This window comes from Argiope bruennichi, chromosome 10 (genome assembly GCF_947563725.1).
Source record: "Argiope bruennichi chromosome 10, qqArgBrue1.1, whole genome shotgun sequence".
Classification (NCBI taxonomy): domain Eukaryota; kingdom Metazoa; phylum Arthropoda; class Arachnida; order Araneae; family Araneidae; genus Argiope; species Argiope bruennichi.
Genome location: NC_079160.1, coordinates 65,447,338 through 65,464,634, shown reverse-complemented (window position 1 = coordinate 65,464,634; position 17,297 = coordinate 65,447,338).

The following is a 17,297-nucleotide window of genomic DNA, read 5'->3' as shown; positions in this document are numbered from 1 at the left end:
TTTCGGGAAGAAAAAGGATTTCATTTCTCAGATAGGAAATAAATTCATGAAAGGATGAATCAATAAAGCACAAAATTATGCTTGTAAAGATTTATTTATTTCTCTTTATTTGATGAGATGAACTTCATATTTAATTTCTAGTCAAATCGTTTTTCATATATTAATATAAATCGTCATTAATGTGTTGTTTGATTGATTGAAAATGTTGAATTAATCTACTACATTGAAGCCATATTGACACCACATGAGGACTATGGGTCTTGACATTTTCAAACCATGTTAAGATGACACATTGAATAATTTGATGTGATAAGCCTATCTCTCCTCTCTTCTCCTCTCTGACTAAAAACAAAATACCGCATTTTATTTCTGTCAGATATCCGCCTCCAATTTTCTAATTGTTGAACCTGAGTTCCCTATCACCCAATAGCTGCTCAGCAACGCTTCCACATTGGTCTCCACTCGATATTGGGAATGGCTGTTAATGATCCATCTTTGTAGCTTACATTCTCGAGCACATGTTAATTATAATAAATTCACAGCTAACACCGGCTGAAGTCCATTTGGACTCTTAATGACAATGGTTGCTGCTGATTGATCGTTTCTTGATGACTTTGAGGAGTCTTTTCATAAGGAAAAAAGTTTAGCATCTGGGTGTCTTGACGTTCTTCTCCGTTGAAGACATGCTGTATCTATTTGAAACGATGATTACCTGGATATAACAAATGACAAGACACAATGATTCTACAAGTGAAACGGATCCACATCTGGCTGTCCGTATGCACTTAACTATGTGTGGGAAAACGGGTGACATTACATCTGGACAGAATGCCAATTACCGTTCAAGGAAAAAGGAGTAATGTTACAGTATTAAAATTTCCGCTTTCAAAATAAACAACATTATTTATTATTAGGGAAAACCGTCAATCATTTCTTTACAAACAATATTCTAAATGAATGCCCGAAAAAAGTACTACTGTTTCAATTATTTCTAAACTGAAACCGTTGGTAATAAGAAAAAACAACACCAATGCAGAAATCAACTGCAAAATCCTTAAATACATCTGTAGCGACAATAAATAAAATAATACACGAACGTTTACAGCTTAAAAAAGTTGAAAAACATAATGTTCACCAGTTTGTACCGAAACATTTATTTCAAGACCGAGAACTTTGTGGAATCTTGTTAGAAAGCTGACAGGTGGAAAATGGAAATTCCTGGAGCATGGATTTACATAAATGGCTGTGATAAAAATTCTATTTTCTACCAAAAGCGCTGAGAAAAAAATGTACAAAGTTGTTCTGTCAATGCAGAGTAAGTTTCAGTTGGTGGTTAATGACTGTTGAAAGACTTCACAGTTGGTAAATGAAAATATGAAAAGTTGAAGAAAATGTTAAAAGCAACCTATGTATTATCAGGAGAAAGATTTATGTTCGATATTTACAGAAGAAATTTTGTTTCTTTATCTCATTGACTTTCAAAGAGCAAAATTACATTAAGACAAAGTTGCAGTTCAAAAATTATGTTGCATTTCTTGAGCAAATGAAGACTGATGCAAATATTGCATATATCCTAGTCAATGTATTCCTGCGAAATTTCCTGATGCTTCATCAATGAACTATTAGGCTTTTGGTCTACTAAAAAGTCCCTTTTTAGCACAAATCCACTATGATTAATAAATACCGAAAAGCTGTCGCAAAGGAATGGAAATCAATGCCCGCCTAAATTTTAGGAAAATTCCTTCTATTATGGAAATTATGGTGCAAGTTTATAGTACAGAAAAATGCGTACAAAATAGACCATTTTAAAAAAATATCTTCACATTTTAAACATTAATGAAACAGCTTCGAAATCGTTTGAAAAAATATGTAAAAATCTCTTGTAAATATATAATTATAATTTTTTTTTCTTTTTATTCCATTCTAACAGTTACAATTAAATACAAATGATGTTTTTATCATTTGTATTTAATTCGTTATAATATTTCATATATTTTGTACTCTAAATTATATTAACACAGTTAATGTGTTTATACAACTAATCCATAAATGAGCAATTGACACTCAAAATCAATGCCTTGCTAAATAAAATTCAAGTAATTACTATAGTTTTTAATATCCACAATTAATATAATTTTTTTATCAACACTCTTTTTCTGAAGCACCGCGAGTGCTGTCTTAGTTTGGATCCCGCAGTTTTGACAAGGGAAATACCTGGTTCTCATCTCTCTCTCTCTCGAAACTTCTACAACAAGAGAGAGGTTGTTTGATACTAGAAACAAGATTTAGTACACATAAGTTAGATAAATTATTTACTATAAAAATAAAAAGAGGATAAAAATAATACAGTAAAAAAGACAAATGTAAAATACATCATATTATTAATGAATTTATACATTTTGCTTTTATACATTCTACTTATTTGTCATACATTTACAACCTCTATTGGTAAATAAACAGCGAAGCTGCTAATTTCACACAGTTCGCAAAATGTAAATGCTAAAACCAAAATAATTCATAAATAAGTTCACAATCATAATTTCAATAAAAAGATGGGCAGCGAAACATTTTTAAGTTACTGTATTTAAACTGCCTGTTGTTATAAAATGAATTTAATCAATATCAATGAGAAAAAAGGAAACGCTTAAAAATATTGATTGTGTATAAGGTGTCCGTACAAATTTTTCAAAGTTTGAACCTCATCGTTTACTATTATTAAAGTATAACTAGATAAATATATACTTCTGCATGAAATCATATATACTTCCTTCTGGCTGTAAAATCAGTAGTTATGAAGCCTATCTCAAAATATACATCATATATAAATCATATCATAAATTTAAACGAATAATTCTTATATATATGTAAGCTTATTTATTTCGTGCATCTGTGAAACAGCTCTAACTATTTGAATTAGATTTTATAGTTATATAAGATTTTATTTTTTTAAGTTTATCTATATAAGTGTCTCCTGAAAAAAACACGATTTTACACACAAAAAATGTATAACTATCAGAATAAGAGTATGTTTATCTTCCGCCTCAAAGTGTGGGCATTGCGGTTTACTGGTCAGAACTATAAGAATAGCGCGTGTGTTGAAGGTCCTCGGTTAGGGTCGTTCTTTCTGCTTTATATTGTTACGAATCTGCGATGCGGTTTCCCAACATAGTGGGTTCTATAGGAGGTCCCAGAGCTTGGCGACCATTTGGCGACTTGGTGACGAATTTGGCGACTTTGGCATCCAGTAGGAACCGAGTTACGCCTCGAACGTTCCTGATTGGTTGAGAGGCTTCTAGCCCCGCCTCCTGAGACCTATAAAAGGAGCTGCCTGGGAGTGACGGTGAATTGAGTCGCGAAGCGAAAGTCGGAAGCGAAAGAGTAGTCGTAGTAGTGAACCATAGTCGTCATCGTGAACCGGTGGTGAATTGAGTAGTCGAAGAGTAGTCGGGATCGACGGTAAAGAACTGGCCTTCCAGAGATAAGCGGAGCAGCGACGGAGTGAAGCTAGTGCTGAACTAAGCTGTGCGCTACTGTCTGCTGTAGAGTCTTGTTGTATGCTGCACGTCTCGGTTGAAAATAATAGTCTTCTGTGCTGTATATAGTTGTCGTCTTTGTGCTGTTCTGTGTGTCTTCGTATAAATAAACGTCGTAGTTTTATTTTCTACTGCCGCCTGCTGATTGAGTGTTCTCCACACCATATAACTCCCACTATCCAAACGAACCCCGGGAAATTTCGTAACAATATTTTTCTTTTATATACCTATATAGGTGTCTTTCCTGAAGAAACGAGAAATTACGACACATGCAAAAAAGCATTTTTTACAGCTAACCATTAGATCTTTTTTTCTATTGGTGCTCATGCTGCCAATATCATACTGGACCATCTCGGACCTGATTTCACCAAGGTAAAAATGAGTATAAATTCAAAAACATAAGTCATGATAGATAAACTGTAAGATGAATATAATAGTATAGCATATTGTTTCGAAAAGCACTTTTATTTAAGTACATTCGTGATTTTTTTTATTTAAATGACCAGTTCATATGCAGATAAGATAGAAAAATATTCATATGTAATCAGATGTGATTCGTATCTAAATATTTTCTCCGAAAAACACTATTTCACAAAAGAAAATACTGCCGGACTCAGCCGTGTCTTCCAGATATTTTCTTTAAGACAAAAGCAGTTTAAATAGTTCAAGAATAATAGACACAATACTTCTTATCAAGAGTAATAATTCTTATCAAGGATAATAATTCTTATAAACAGTTGGTCTCGACACTAGATATCAGATTTGCATAGAACAATAGTGAGACAGTTAAAAATTTAAGCATTTCTATTCAAGATAAAGAACAAACTTTTGATTTTTCCCGCTAGGAGGTGCTGTAAGCGATGTCATTAAAAGCTTATATCGATTTAATGCTACGCAAAACATAAGTGTACAATATGCCCTGTTTACAATAATCAGTTTAATAATTTGGGCAACATATTTTATGTCACAAACAAAAATAAAAAATAAAAATGTTTTACGAATTAATTATCCTAAAGAGCTTAATGAAGCTTAAAGAATAAATCTTATTTATCAAAGGCAGTTAATTAAATTCTAATTCCATCAAAACAAGATTTGAAAATAATCATAAGCATCTGAAATTGAAGCTTCAATATGGAGAAAGTTAATTTCTCTATCTAGCATAAACATTTTTTATTGAAGACTAAATTTTTACAAAGGTTAATAACCAGCTATTCTTGCTCAATAGCATCTAGTGGCGCAATTGCAGCTTTTATTGTTATTTCTTCTCCTCTTAGTGAAGTATTACGAAATAAAAGTATTTAGCAAAATAGTTAATTAAAATCAGCTTACGACAATTCAGCTATGCCTTTTTTTTTTAGAAAATATTATTTACTGCAATTAGGAGGAAGTTATTAGCGTTTGATGATGATAATAACAAAACCAAAAAAAAAAAAAAAATACCAAACTGGCTAGATTAATTTTTATACGCAGACTGCAATAATTTATATTTTGCACATAAATAGAATAGAAATACAATGGACGATGCTTAGCATTTTTTTTACTCCAAAAGGAAGGTTTATTTAATGAAAGATAAGAATTCAAAAAAGATAAGTATCTGATAAACAACAGTTATGTATTTAAGTGTTGTCTCGGTTAGTTGTATTGTCCAGATTTTAACCAATATAAGGAAAATTCTGGGGTGATCCAGATACGTTTTAACCAAGATCAGATGACGACGATGGCACTTGAGCTTTTACCCCCATTTTAATTTCTCCAGCGTAAGGGTATTTGATAGCGATGCATTTAGCTTATATCATATACGTAACCTTTTTTTTAGTGACCGGCAGCCTAATTGGTCGCAAAAAAAAAAAAAAAAAACTGATACTGAATGATAAACTAAAACTCCTTATCTTTACGTGGAAGTTTAACAGATGATAAAGCGATCTAGCTGCACTAGAGATGATATATCTAGCTGGACTAGAGAAATAATAGTTTAAAAATAACATTTCAAAGATAAACATACTTTCAGATTTTATTTTTAGCTTCGACATTTTCATCCAGAATTGATGTTTATCTCATTGCATCTACAATACCTCTTAAATTGTCCTACATAACATAACATACAGCACACAATCATGGCGTATAGTACATAAAATATATATACTGTGCTGATATTCTGCATTTCAACTGCTGTAATCATATAGACAAAGCCATACTATTTGTTAGGAAATTTCGGCATTAAGGTTATAAATTCCAAATTATTTTGTCTCCCGTACTTTATTGAAAAAATGATGCAATGCATTTTGAACCTGCTTTTGTGCGTCATTGGTATGAATAAATCACTTCACGTGACATTTAACTATTTAATCGGTATCGCATCTGATATTTATGTAACTTAGCAACTGTAGCTAATATACAAAATTTTAGAATTAAGACATGAGATAAATACGTGTCGTTATGTTTGTAAGATGTTTTGGTTCGGTATTATTCTCAGATCCTGTATTGACCGTTTATGTATTTATAAGTTTTTCCCTGTCATATCTGTAAATAGTTCATCATGTGTTCAATTCTATTTCCTCGTAATAAATTGTATTTAAATTAAACCTTTCCTTTTGTCGGCCCAATCTTTGGAGACATTTTATTTGTCATCATTTCCACTGCAATACTCTAATATCAAATGGCTGTATTCCTAGCCGTTTTATAAAATATCATTGTAACACTATTCCGATTAAATTTATCTGAATTTAAATGTCAATTCAATCTTAAAGCAATGGTGGAAAATTTTGAGGAAATAATGCTTTGAATCTTATAATAAAAAATACAAGAGGTAATAGGTACTTAGAAATAAATACAAGTTATACCATAATTTAAATGTAAAATTTCCTGATTCTTAAGATTCTTAAATTAATTTAAATATTCTGTAAATAACTAATTAAATACAATTATATTGCAAAACACCCAGAATCTTGTCATAACTGCCTTTTCACTATTTCTGTTTTCTTCAACTTAAAATTTCCCTTGATTTAGTTGAATTTATTTTGTTAATACTTTCTTTCAAAATCTTCCCAAACTAATTCCTAATGTTGCAATGGAGAAACGTTTCTCAGAAAATACATGTACTTTAAACCAATCTTTGGTAACTCGTAACTTAAAATATCTCGGGTCTCTTTAATTAATTTCTTCTTTTTTTAAAGTATTAGAAATAAAATTTTCCAGCTCCAATCACGCGATTTAACAATTACTTTTTCCTGGAGAAAAAAGGAAAACCAATTTCGGGTCGACAATCTTTTAGTTTTAAAAATTCTAAGCCATTATTTTTCACAGATACACTATCATCTTCGCAAAATTAAGATATTAGTCTTCAGGGGTCTCAAATTCAAATAACTAAAAATCTTTCTTATAAATTTTGAATAAAGCATTATCGCTCAGAAAAATTTAAGATGACCGCTGTGAGCGAAAAATGATTAATGGAATTTTCTTTTTAATCAATTAATAAACGATAAGATCATTTTTCATGCATATAACTGCGAAATTTCATTATGTTCATAATAAATCTAAATTATAATCTGTTTTATGGAATTATTATGAAATATGCTAACATTTAAAATCCATTATCAGCTTAATTCATCACTGGGATATTATTTTCTTTCTAGTATATTAAGATTATAATTAGAGATTGTAATCGTCGAAATTCAATGTTGAGATTTTGATGAATATCCTCGATTCAAAATGCTCTAAATGAGGAGCGGCCTCGAAGGCCTGGTGGTAAGGTCTCGGCTTGTAAGCCGTAGGGTTTCAGGTTCGAGACCTGATTCCACCGAAGAACCGTCGTGTGAGGGTGTCTGTTGCCCGTTAAATCCACCATGCCAAACGTCCTCCCGCTGGTGTGGTGTGGAGAGGGGGGCGCCAGCTCAGGTGTCGTCCTCGTCATCTGACCGTGGTTCAAAATTACGAGGTCCGTCCCAAAATAGCCCTAGTGTTGCTTTACAACGGGACGTTAATATAACTAAACTAAACTCTAAATGAGGAAAACTCCTTTTTGGATTGATGTCTGTTGTTCTGCTCGTGAACATGATAATTGAAAACCATTCTGACCTAGATGGATGAACTTTGATCTATAATTTTTATACTAAATTCGCAGATTTTTATGAAATTTTAGACCGAATCCATTCAGCGAAAGTCTGAATTATAAATCCGGTTCATTCGACAAATGAATTCGGTAAGAAAAATGTAAAGAACAAGATAAATAAAATTTTTCACATCTAAAATGCGAATTCGTTATCAAATTTGAAACCAAATCCTTCAAGAGATCGATCTTCTGCAGGTCTGTACATGAATACATTAATAGTCAAGTTTTAACCCTTTCTAGGGCCGTGGAAGTATGCTTCCCACCAAATTTTTCAATCTTTGTATGAAATTATGAAAGTTGGCTGAAGTTCTGACAAATTTTTTTAGTAAGTCAGAAACTTAGATGCTTCAGTTCTTTGTCTCAGACAAAATGATATGTCTTGATTTGTTACTTAATTATTAATTAACCAAATTAATCAGTTAATCAAATTAAATTTATCTAATAAGCTAAATGAATCCCTTTTCTTATTCTAATTCCAAGCCTAAAAATATTTTAACATAATATGACTAGAAAAAAAATGGCCTTTAAAGTGTTAAATCAATCACTCCGAAAAAAAAGCATCCGCTATACAAATTTGGTTTTCAGTATAAATCCATGGAATACAGTTAATAAAGCAAACCAAATTTGTATTGCGGATGCTTTTTTTTACAAATCTGGTTTTCGGTATTAGTCCATGGAATACAGTTAATACCGAAAACCAAATTTGTATTGTGGATGCATTTTTTAAAAAATTTGGTTTTCGGTATTAACTGTATTCCATGAATTAATACCGAAAACCAAATGAGTTTTGAATGCTTGACAGACATGGATCGCCAAAAAAATCATCATAATCACACTATAGATTCAGTAAAAAGGTTAGCTTTGCTAGATTAAAGCCAAAAATTATTATTTCATAACTATTGTTCGCCAGTGCCATGCAAGACATTTATGGTCTTACCCAATGTTCACATTTTTTGGCGAGGAGATGTAGGATAACATTTCTGTTATAGAGTATGCCAGAGAGTTTTGGTGAGATAATTCCCACTGGTTTTATATTGATTATTTACTTGTTGTTATAAATCCCCCCGGGGGGGGGTACCTCGAAAAGAGGATGAGATGCTTCTGGTATGATGGTTGGATATCGCCACCCTGGAGGGTACACAAAAGGCTAGGGGATATGGCTCCTCCCATCGATGACGGGACGTACTTCCTTCGGGAAGGGTTGTACCGTGGCCGGTGATGACCCTTAGGACTCAACCACAGTTCCTGCCAGTGTTGCTATTGCGGGATCCGGTCATTCAGTTCTCGGGCGGGTTGGAGAGTCAGTGATATGACTTACTTGTTGATATAAATTTATCTTAAATAGGATTCAGGCGCTCTACATGTGCAATTTTTTCCTCTCCACGAATCTCTGTTTCAGAAATCCTTGAGTTCGAACAACATATTTTTTGAAAATGTCCGTCAGTCTCTCTATGACAAAGATAGCTCAAAAACGCTTTCAGTTTGACGGGTGAAATTTCATATGCAGTTCTTAGGCCAAATTTGCATATTTCTATTAAGTTTTGTGTAAAATCTGGTCTAAAGAAGTCCGCCTGCCCGGGTGTTCGAATATGAATTAACACAATAACTATAAAACGAAAAGAACTGGATGAATAAAATTCGGCATATAGATTTAACATCTGAAGTGTAGAACATCTGTCTAATTTTGAACCAAATGCAACAAGGGATTGGCCGTCAGGGATCTCCACTTTCAGGAACAAGTAAACACAATAACTCAAAAAAGTACTGGTTTAGATATATTAAATTTGATATGTGATTTTGTAATTATTAGTATAGCTTTGTGTCAAATTTTTGTTCTAGTCTGTTGAGAAAATCGCGCCTAAAACAGAAACTCGATTTTTGGATACTATTAAACGCATGCCTAGGATCACCACAACTCTTGCAAAGGTTCACAGAAAAAATGCTAAGTTTATACCAAAAGTTAATATTTCGTAACTATTGTACACCAAAGGCATTTAAGACATTCTCTGAAATAGCACCTTTAACATCTGTAGTATCTATTTTCGAGAGTGTATTAGAAAGTTTTGGGAGAGCCTTTCTCACTATTTCTTTTTTGTGTACTGACATGCATATTGTTACGAAATTTCTGCGTTCGCTTGGATAGTGGAAGTTATATGGTTTGGAGAACACTCAATCAGCAGGCGGCAGTAGAAAAAGAAACAACAACGTTTATTTACACGAAGACACACAGGACAGCACAAAGACGACAACTATATACAGCACAGAGAAGACAATTATCTTCAGCCACGAGACGTGCAAACAGCAGCACACAACAAGACTCCACTGCAGACAGTAGCGCACAGCTTAGTTCAGCACTAGCTTGACTCCGTCGCTGCTCTGCTAATCTCTGGAAGACCAGTTTTCACCGTCGATTCCGACTACGACTACTCTGGCAGCTACGGCTGCCTCCTTTTATAGGTCTCAGGAGGGGGCTAGAAGCCTCTCAACCAATCAGGAACGTTCGAGGCGTATCTTGGTTCCTAATGGACGGGTCGGGAAAATCCTCGATGTTTCGGGTATAATCTATTTTGGCGCTAAAGTCGCCAGATTCGTCGCCAAGTCGCCAAATGGTCGCCAAGTTTGTCGCCAAGCTCCGGGACCTCCGACGCGACACCCGGACTCCGTCCAATACAGATGACTGTAAAACAATCTTTCTGATGATGGAACCAACTATGCTGGGAAGCCGCATCACAGATTCGTAACAATATATTCAGAAGTAGATTTTCATATTCTTTCAATACTTTTCCTTTCAAATCTGGCAAATTTATCCTATTCTTGTCACAATCACTCTGTCCTCTACATTACAACTTTACAGACATATACGCAGTCTTTCTTGTCATTTCATGTGTTGTGACTAATTTTATTAAAAATAAGAAAATCGTATCAAGCCATGCGAAATAAAACAAAAGATAGCAGGTCGTATCTTTCAGTGTCTTAAAAAAATAAGAACTTCATAAACAGTGAAACATGATTCGCTATTTTGTCACTAAGACAAATATTAAATCTAAAAGGTAATCTAAAATCTAACGTTTACAAAAGTAAGCATTGAAAGATTGAAATATATTTTAAGAGAAAATGTATTTTTTCGCTTAAAACATCATTCAATAATATCAGATTTTAATTATCAATTCGACAATTGAAACGCATCTAAATATTGCTTTCAAATTGCAAAGTAAACGATTTATTGATTCAAAATAAGCACACAGAAAAATGCAATTGTATTTCAAATAAATCCTTGTTGAAACAGAATTTTAAAAATGTTATTACATTTTGAAAATGAAAGAGAAAGGAAAACAATAGCTTTATATTCACTTAACTATGTAGCGCTGAACAATTTGTTTAACAATTAAATTATGATAAACAATATGTTCGTATCAGTATCGCTTTCGATGAATGAAAAAGAATATAATGAAAGTCCCAAATGAATTTCATCTGAAAACTGCAATGAAAAGAATAATTTTTAAAAATTAAAATTCGTTTATTTAATGCAATTAAATATTATTTAAATAACTTCTAAAAGGAAATCTTCGGAAGCAAATATTTTTCATAAAGTGGAAGAGCTATAATCTGATTTTAGCGGAGTAACTTAATGTGAGATTACAGATGCATATTAAAAATAAATTTTTATCGTCATTTTACATATTTAATTGATTGTTCAGTTATGAAACAGTTTGTATACTGCCATGAAATATATTTAACTGCATTATGATGCTGTATTTGCATTTTCTGCAAAATATTGAAATACGAATGCTTCATTATGATTATTTTGGCTTTTACAATGCCAAAGATAGAGAAAATCATTGCAAATATTTACTACTTAACAGTTTTGAAATATTAAAAGAATTAACTGAAAATTCGAAAAAAAATTTTGTTTTTCGTTATAGGGTATAATATTTTTTTTTCATTGTGTACTTTTTTTGGTTCGTTTTGTCTTAAATCTTTCAAGTGCTCTTCAATTTGTATAGAAGCTTTGCTCAAGGCTATCGAATTCAATATTACCTTCTCTTCTAATTAGTCTCACTTTAGTAAGGTCAACTTCCGAAAATCCCTCGTGTAGTTTGAAATAGGGCATTTACCAAATTAAACTAAGCACTAGAAGATAATTTTACAGAAGGTCAAGAAAGCTTTTCGGTGAGTTTAAAATACAATAGGGTTAAAAAGGAGTTAATACAAAAGTGAAAAAAACATAAAATTACGTTATTGAAACAAAAACATTTATGCAGCAAATTTTTTGCGTGTTGAGAATATTAGAATAACTCAAAAGAAAAATAGGCTAATAACGGACTGATTATTATTTAAAACTAATGTTTTGTTGTTACTTGTAGCACTTTCCAAGCCCGCGGATGAAGTGTCAACGATTTAAGCAAAGTGTCCAGTAGCCTCTGTGGGCAAAGACCCCTAAGCATCCGGGGGCAGAAGTCTGACTTATATCCCATATGAATGTGACACACACATTCACATGCACAGCCCCTTCTTACAGGGGGTCTCTCCCACGTGCCTCACAGATGGAACACAGAGTAGCGAACACCCATGCCCGAACCAGGACTCAAACCCGAGACGTCCAGATCACGAGGCACACGCACTACCCCTAGACCAGGTCACCGGCAGCTAAAGATCATTATTACTTTTTCAGAAAGAAAGCTAATAGTTCCCTCACCAATGGCTAGGATTTTCAGAAAACAACATTTTAAAGTGTTTTTTTCGTATATCTTACAGAAAAAGTATAGATTAAAATAATTCGTGGATGTTTACCTATTAAAGTCCGTCAGAATTTAATATTTAAGACCAATTTTAAACAGCGCATAGTTAGGGCTGGCCTTTATCTGATTTTACAAATTATTCTCATTTGGACCCAGTTCTTTTACTGGCGTCCTGGCCTAGGGGTAGCGCATCTTCCCCGTGATCTGGGCGTCCCGGGTTCGAATCCCAGTTCGGACATGGTTGTTCCTGCTCTGTGTTCTATGTGTGAATGTGCCCCTCTATAAAAAGGGGTTGTGCAAGCGAATGTGTGTGTTTCAACTTCATATGAGCTGGAAGTCAGACTTCTGCCCTCGGGTGCTCCGGGGTCTTTACCCTCAGAAGCTATTGCATCCCCTTTCCTTGGTAACACGGACACATCATTATCACACAGTTCTTTTGGAGCACCATGCCAAAGTATAGTACTTGATAAAATAAAAAGTGTAAGATATCAAATTAGATGTACTATAAAGATAAAACAAAAAAGTATTTAAATAAACTTGAGACTTACTTTATTTTATTTCATGTTATTCACTTGTTTTATAAAAAAGTGATTATTTAAGTCTTTTATTTTAAATTAAGAAATTCTTTATACGAAATTGAAATTGAGCCTTTTAAATAAATTTACACTTTTATTAATTTCCATACCCTATTGATCAAATAAATTATGGAGAGAAATTAAAAAGCAATTTATACAAATACATTTAAAATGAGGCGAAGCAAAGTAAAAGATATCCCATTTTTCACTTACCTTCAAAAACGCTTTGAAAAAAAAAATGCCCCGATTAGAGAGATTCATATAATTTTTTAATCAATTCTGTAAGTTAATCAGCTTTGCAGAAGGCCGCTATTTTTATTCACTTTCCTGAGAGATTTATCATTTTCGTAAAAGGATACTTTCAGTATCATTTGACAAAATTCATAAATCACAAAATATGATCACCCCAATCCTCCCTTTAGTATTTTCTTTCTCATCTGCTTCATCTTTTGTCATTAATCATAATCAGGTAATTAATATACCAGTTATGTTTCGCCTGTGTGAACTAATATCTTTCTTTTTTAATTCTTCCTTCACTTTAAAGGATTTAGAATTTTTAAAGTAATTCAATTGACTATCAAAAGAATTTGCCAAACAATGTTTTATGAATGGTAATTTTTTTCAATAAAATCTTCTTTCTTCAAATCGTGAATCATGAATAAGAATAATAGATTAAGATTTAGAAAAATAAAACAAAAATTATAAATTTTTCTGGTACTTTTAGAACGCATTTATTTGTAAAGTAAATTGGTTTCATTAAGATATTGTATAATCTGCAATAAATGAAATGTTATAGATGTGAAGAATTTTTGAAGCAATTCAAAGGATTACAGATTCTTCGCCAAACGATTATTTATGAATGGTAATTTTTTAAATAAAATCTTCTTACTACAAATCATGAATTATGAATAAGAATAATATATTATGATTTAGAAGAAAAAAAAACGAAAAAATATAAATTTTGCTAGTACATTTCGAATTATTTTATTTGTAAAGTAAAATGGTTTTATTAAGACATTATATAATCTTCAATAAACAAAATCTTTTGGATGCAAAGAATTTTTTTAAAGCAAATTAAAGGATTACAGGTTCTTTCCAAACGATATTTTATAAATGGTATTTTTTTTAAATAAAGTGATTTTACGTCAAACAGTGAATAATTTTGAAGTTAATAAATTAGATTTTGAAAAAAATAAAGAAAAAAAGAATCATAAGTTTTTTCTGCATTAATAAGTAAGTTTTATTATATAATCAAGTAAAATGGTTTTATTGTTATTATATAACCTTCAATAAATAAAACACTTTAAAGCATTTCAAAGGAAAATTCTTTGTCATACGACTTGCTATTACTGCTATTTTTTAATAAAGTGAATTCAAACTGAGTGTTTCAAATTATGAATTATAAATGTGATTAATAGATAAAGTTTGGAAGAAAAAAAATGAAATATAAATTTCACTATCTCTTTTAAAATCTTATTATTCATGAAATAGAATGTTTCCTGATTTTATTGATAATTTTCAATAAAAGTTCAATAATTTAATGTGAAAAAAGATGATAAAATATGACGCTTTTTTAAATTTATTTACTTGAAACAATAAATAAGCTACATAATTCCTTGGAGATGGAGGAATATTTGCTTTATAGTTTACTGCAATATATAAGCCAAAAATATTACAGTGTTACAAATTCTATAATCGAAATTTCGATGAATCTCCACATTCAAACTTTGAACCAAACTAGTTTACGGCAAGAGATACAGAATGTTTGGATAGTTTTCTTTATTATATAATGAAAAAGAAAACCCGCCAAAAAGCAAAGCAAAGAATGCATGTTGCCAGTTTAATTGTATCCCAGTAGCTAATACATAAACCATTAGAAATAAGTATATGCTTTCGTCTGGAAAAACTCTGTAACTGATGTAAAAGAAAATATTTTATTTTTTAAAAAATAATTGGTATTTTTCTTAAATCAGTGAGAGTAGTCACTCCAGAACTCTCTCGCGTATTCTTTGTAGGAATTTTTGTATAATAGTTGCGAAATATTAACTTTTGGAGTGAATATAGCACTTTTACTGAATCTTTTGTGTAGTCCTTGGCAAGGTTTATGGCGATAAATCCCTGGTATGTGATATCCTAAAATCGAATTTGTGTTTTAGACGCATTTTTTGACAACCGATTGAAACAATTTGATACAAAACTATACTTCTACACAAAATCCCATATCATATTTGATATATTTAAGTTATTGTATTTTTGAGTCATCATGTTTACATGTTTCTGAACGTACAGACCGACAGATGCTCAATAAATTATTGGATTTGGTTCAAAATTTGTAAGATGTCTGCTCTATAGTGTTAAATCTGTGCCGAATTTTATCCACCAAGATTTCTTCTTTTTGTATTCACTTATTGCGTCAACTGATATTCGAATAACCGGGCAGAAGGACTTCCACTGAACAGACTTTACTCCAAATTTAATGTAAACATGTACATTTAACACAAAGATCATATACTAAATGTAAACAGTCTAGCTCAAAGTGTTTTTGAGTTATCTTTGTCACAAACAGACGGAAATACTTGAAAAATGTGTTTTTTGAACTTAAGGAAGTTTAAAACGTGGTGACGTCAAAATCTCGAGTTCTAATTTTTTGACGATTACTATACTTTCTTTATACTACTTATAGGAGAAAGTAAAAAAAACTGCGAAATCTAAATATTTATGCAACTCATTTGTTCTGTTCCTAAAATTTAATAAATATTTTTAATAAATTAACATTCTAGATAAAAAAAATCAGTTCTTCTGTTACTAAAACTAATTAATTTATGAAAAATAAAATTTCAATATTTCACTTTACTCAGGTCTTCTGAGGAAGATTGATTGCTACCGTGACTTTATAAAGCTAATGATTCAGGAAGAAGTCACGAAAACAGTATTGTCTTTGGCATTAAAAATATCCTTGTTCAAATTGACTTTTCAAAAAACATTTGTATTATGATTTCTTTCTATTTTTGGAAGAAAAAAGTCTTTTTCTTAAGAAATGAAGCAAACATTCTCAAAATATATTTCAGGGACTGTTAAATTGTTCGTGCTGTATTTCTTTTTGATAACAAAATAGCAAAAAGAAAAGTTGCAATACTTTTAACTAAGTTATAAATATATATTTTTTATCTATTAATAATGAAATTATAATTTCTTTTAAAACTACTTTATTGCTCTTTATATTCCAGTTTATTTAGATAATCTTAGTTAACAAAAGAAACTCTACATTTGGATCATTTTATTCCAAACATAAAACATATAGGATGTAACTTCTAATCGTAATCCAATAATTATTTCCAAACCATTAAAGATAGATATATACTTCCAAATTGAAAAGCATTCTAAAAATGTAAAAAGCCATTTTCTATGTTCTTAGAAATATACTGATAAAAATTTACAGAATCTAAGGATTGCATTTACGTTATACAATTTTATTTACTAATAAAATAATTTAAAATAAATTTACTACTGATATTTAAATATCCTCGATTATGTAAAGAACATACCTCGAATTTTAATTTAATTCTTCCCTTACACAATGCAGCGCGGTCTCTAAATTTCGTATAATTTGATAGAAAACTTAGCATTTTATAAAGAAAACCTAATCCAAAAAATTTAGAATTTCAGTAAATATATTTACTTTTTCAAATTTAAGTAAAATCTTTATATTCTCATATATTTATTTATAAACTGTATATAAGTACTTTGCAGAGAAAACAAAACCATTAACGAAACTCTCAAACATTTGAGCTGTTGGTGAATTGATTAAATTCAAATCCTTCTCTTCTTCACCAATTTCTTGTCAACCTCAAATACCTTGCTGTCGAATATCCCAATGGAAAGTATCAGTTTTTACCTTTTTAATTTCTCATTTACGAAGTACAGCAATCGTTAAAATTTACGAACTCAAGTTTTTAACGAATCTCCGCGTTTCACGTTTCCCTACATTCGAAATTCACATTTTTGGTATTATGTCTGTCTGTTTGTGAACACGATTATGCAAAAACCTTTGAGCTAGATAAATGAAATGTGATATATGGACTTAAGAACAAATTTGTAGATTTCTGTCAATTTTGAATGAAACCCATCCAGTTATACTATACTATTTAATTACAGAAGAAATTCAAAACATTAAGAGCTCGGTATAAAATGTGGTACACAGATTTAGCATCTAAAATGCAAATCTGAGTCAAACTTGTAATCAAATATGTTAAAGAATCAGCCTTCTGTTGATCTGTAGTTTCGTAAGCATGTCGATGCAATGAATCATAATCGCAATGACTTAAATCGGTATCTGACTTTG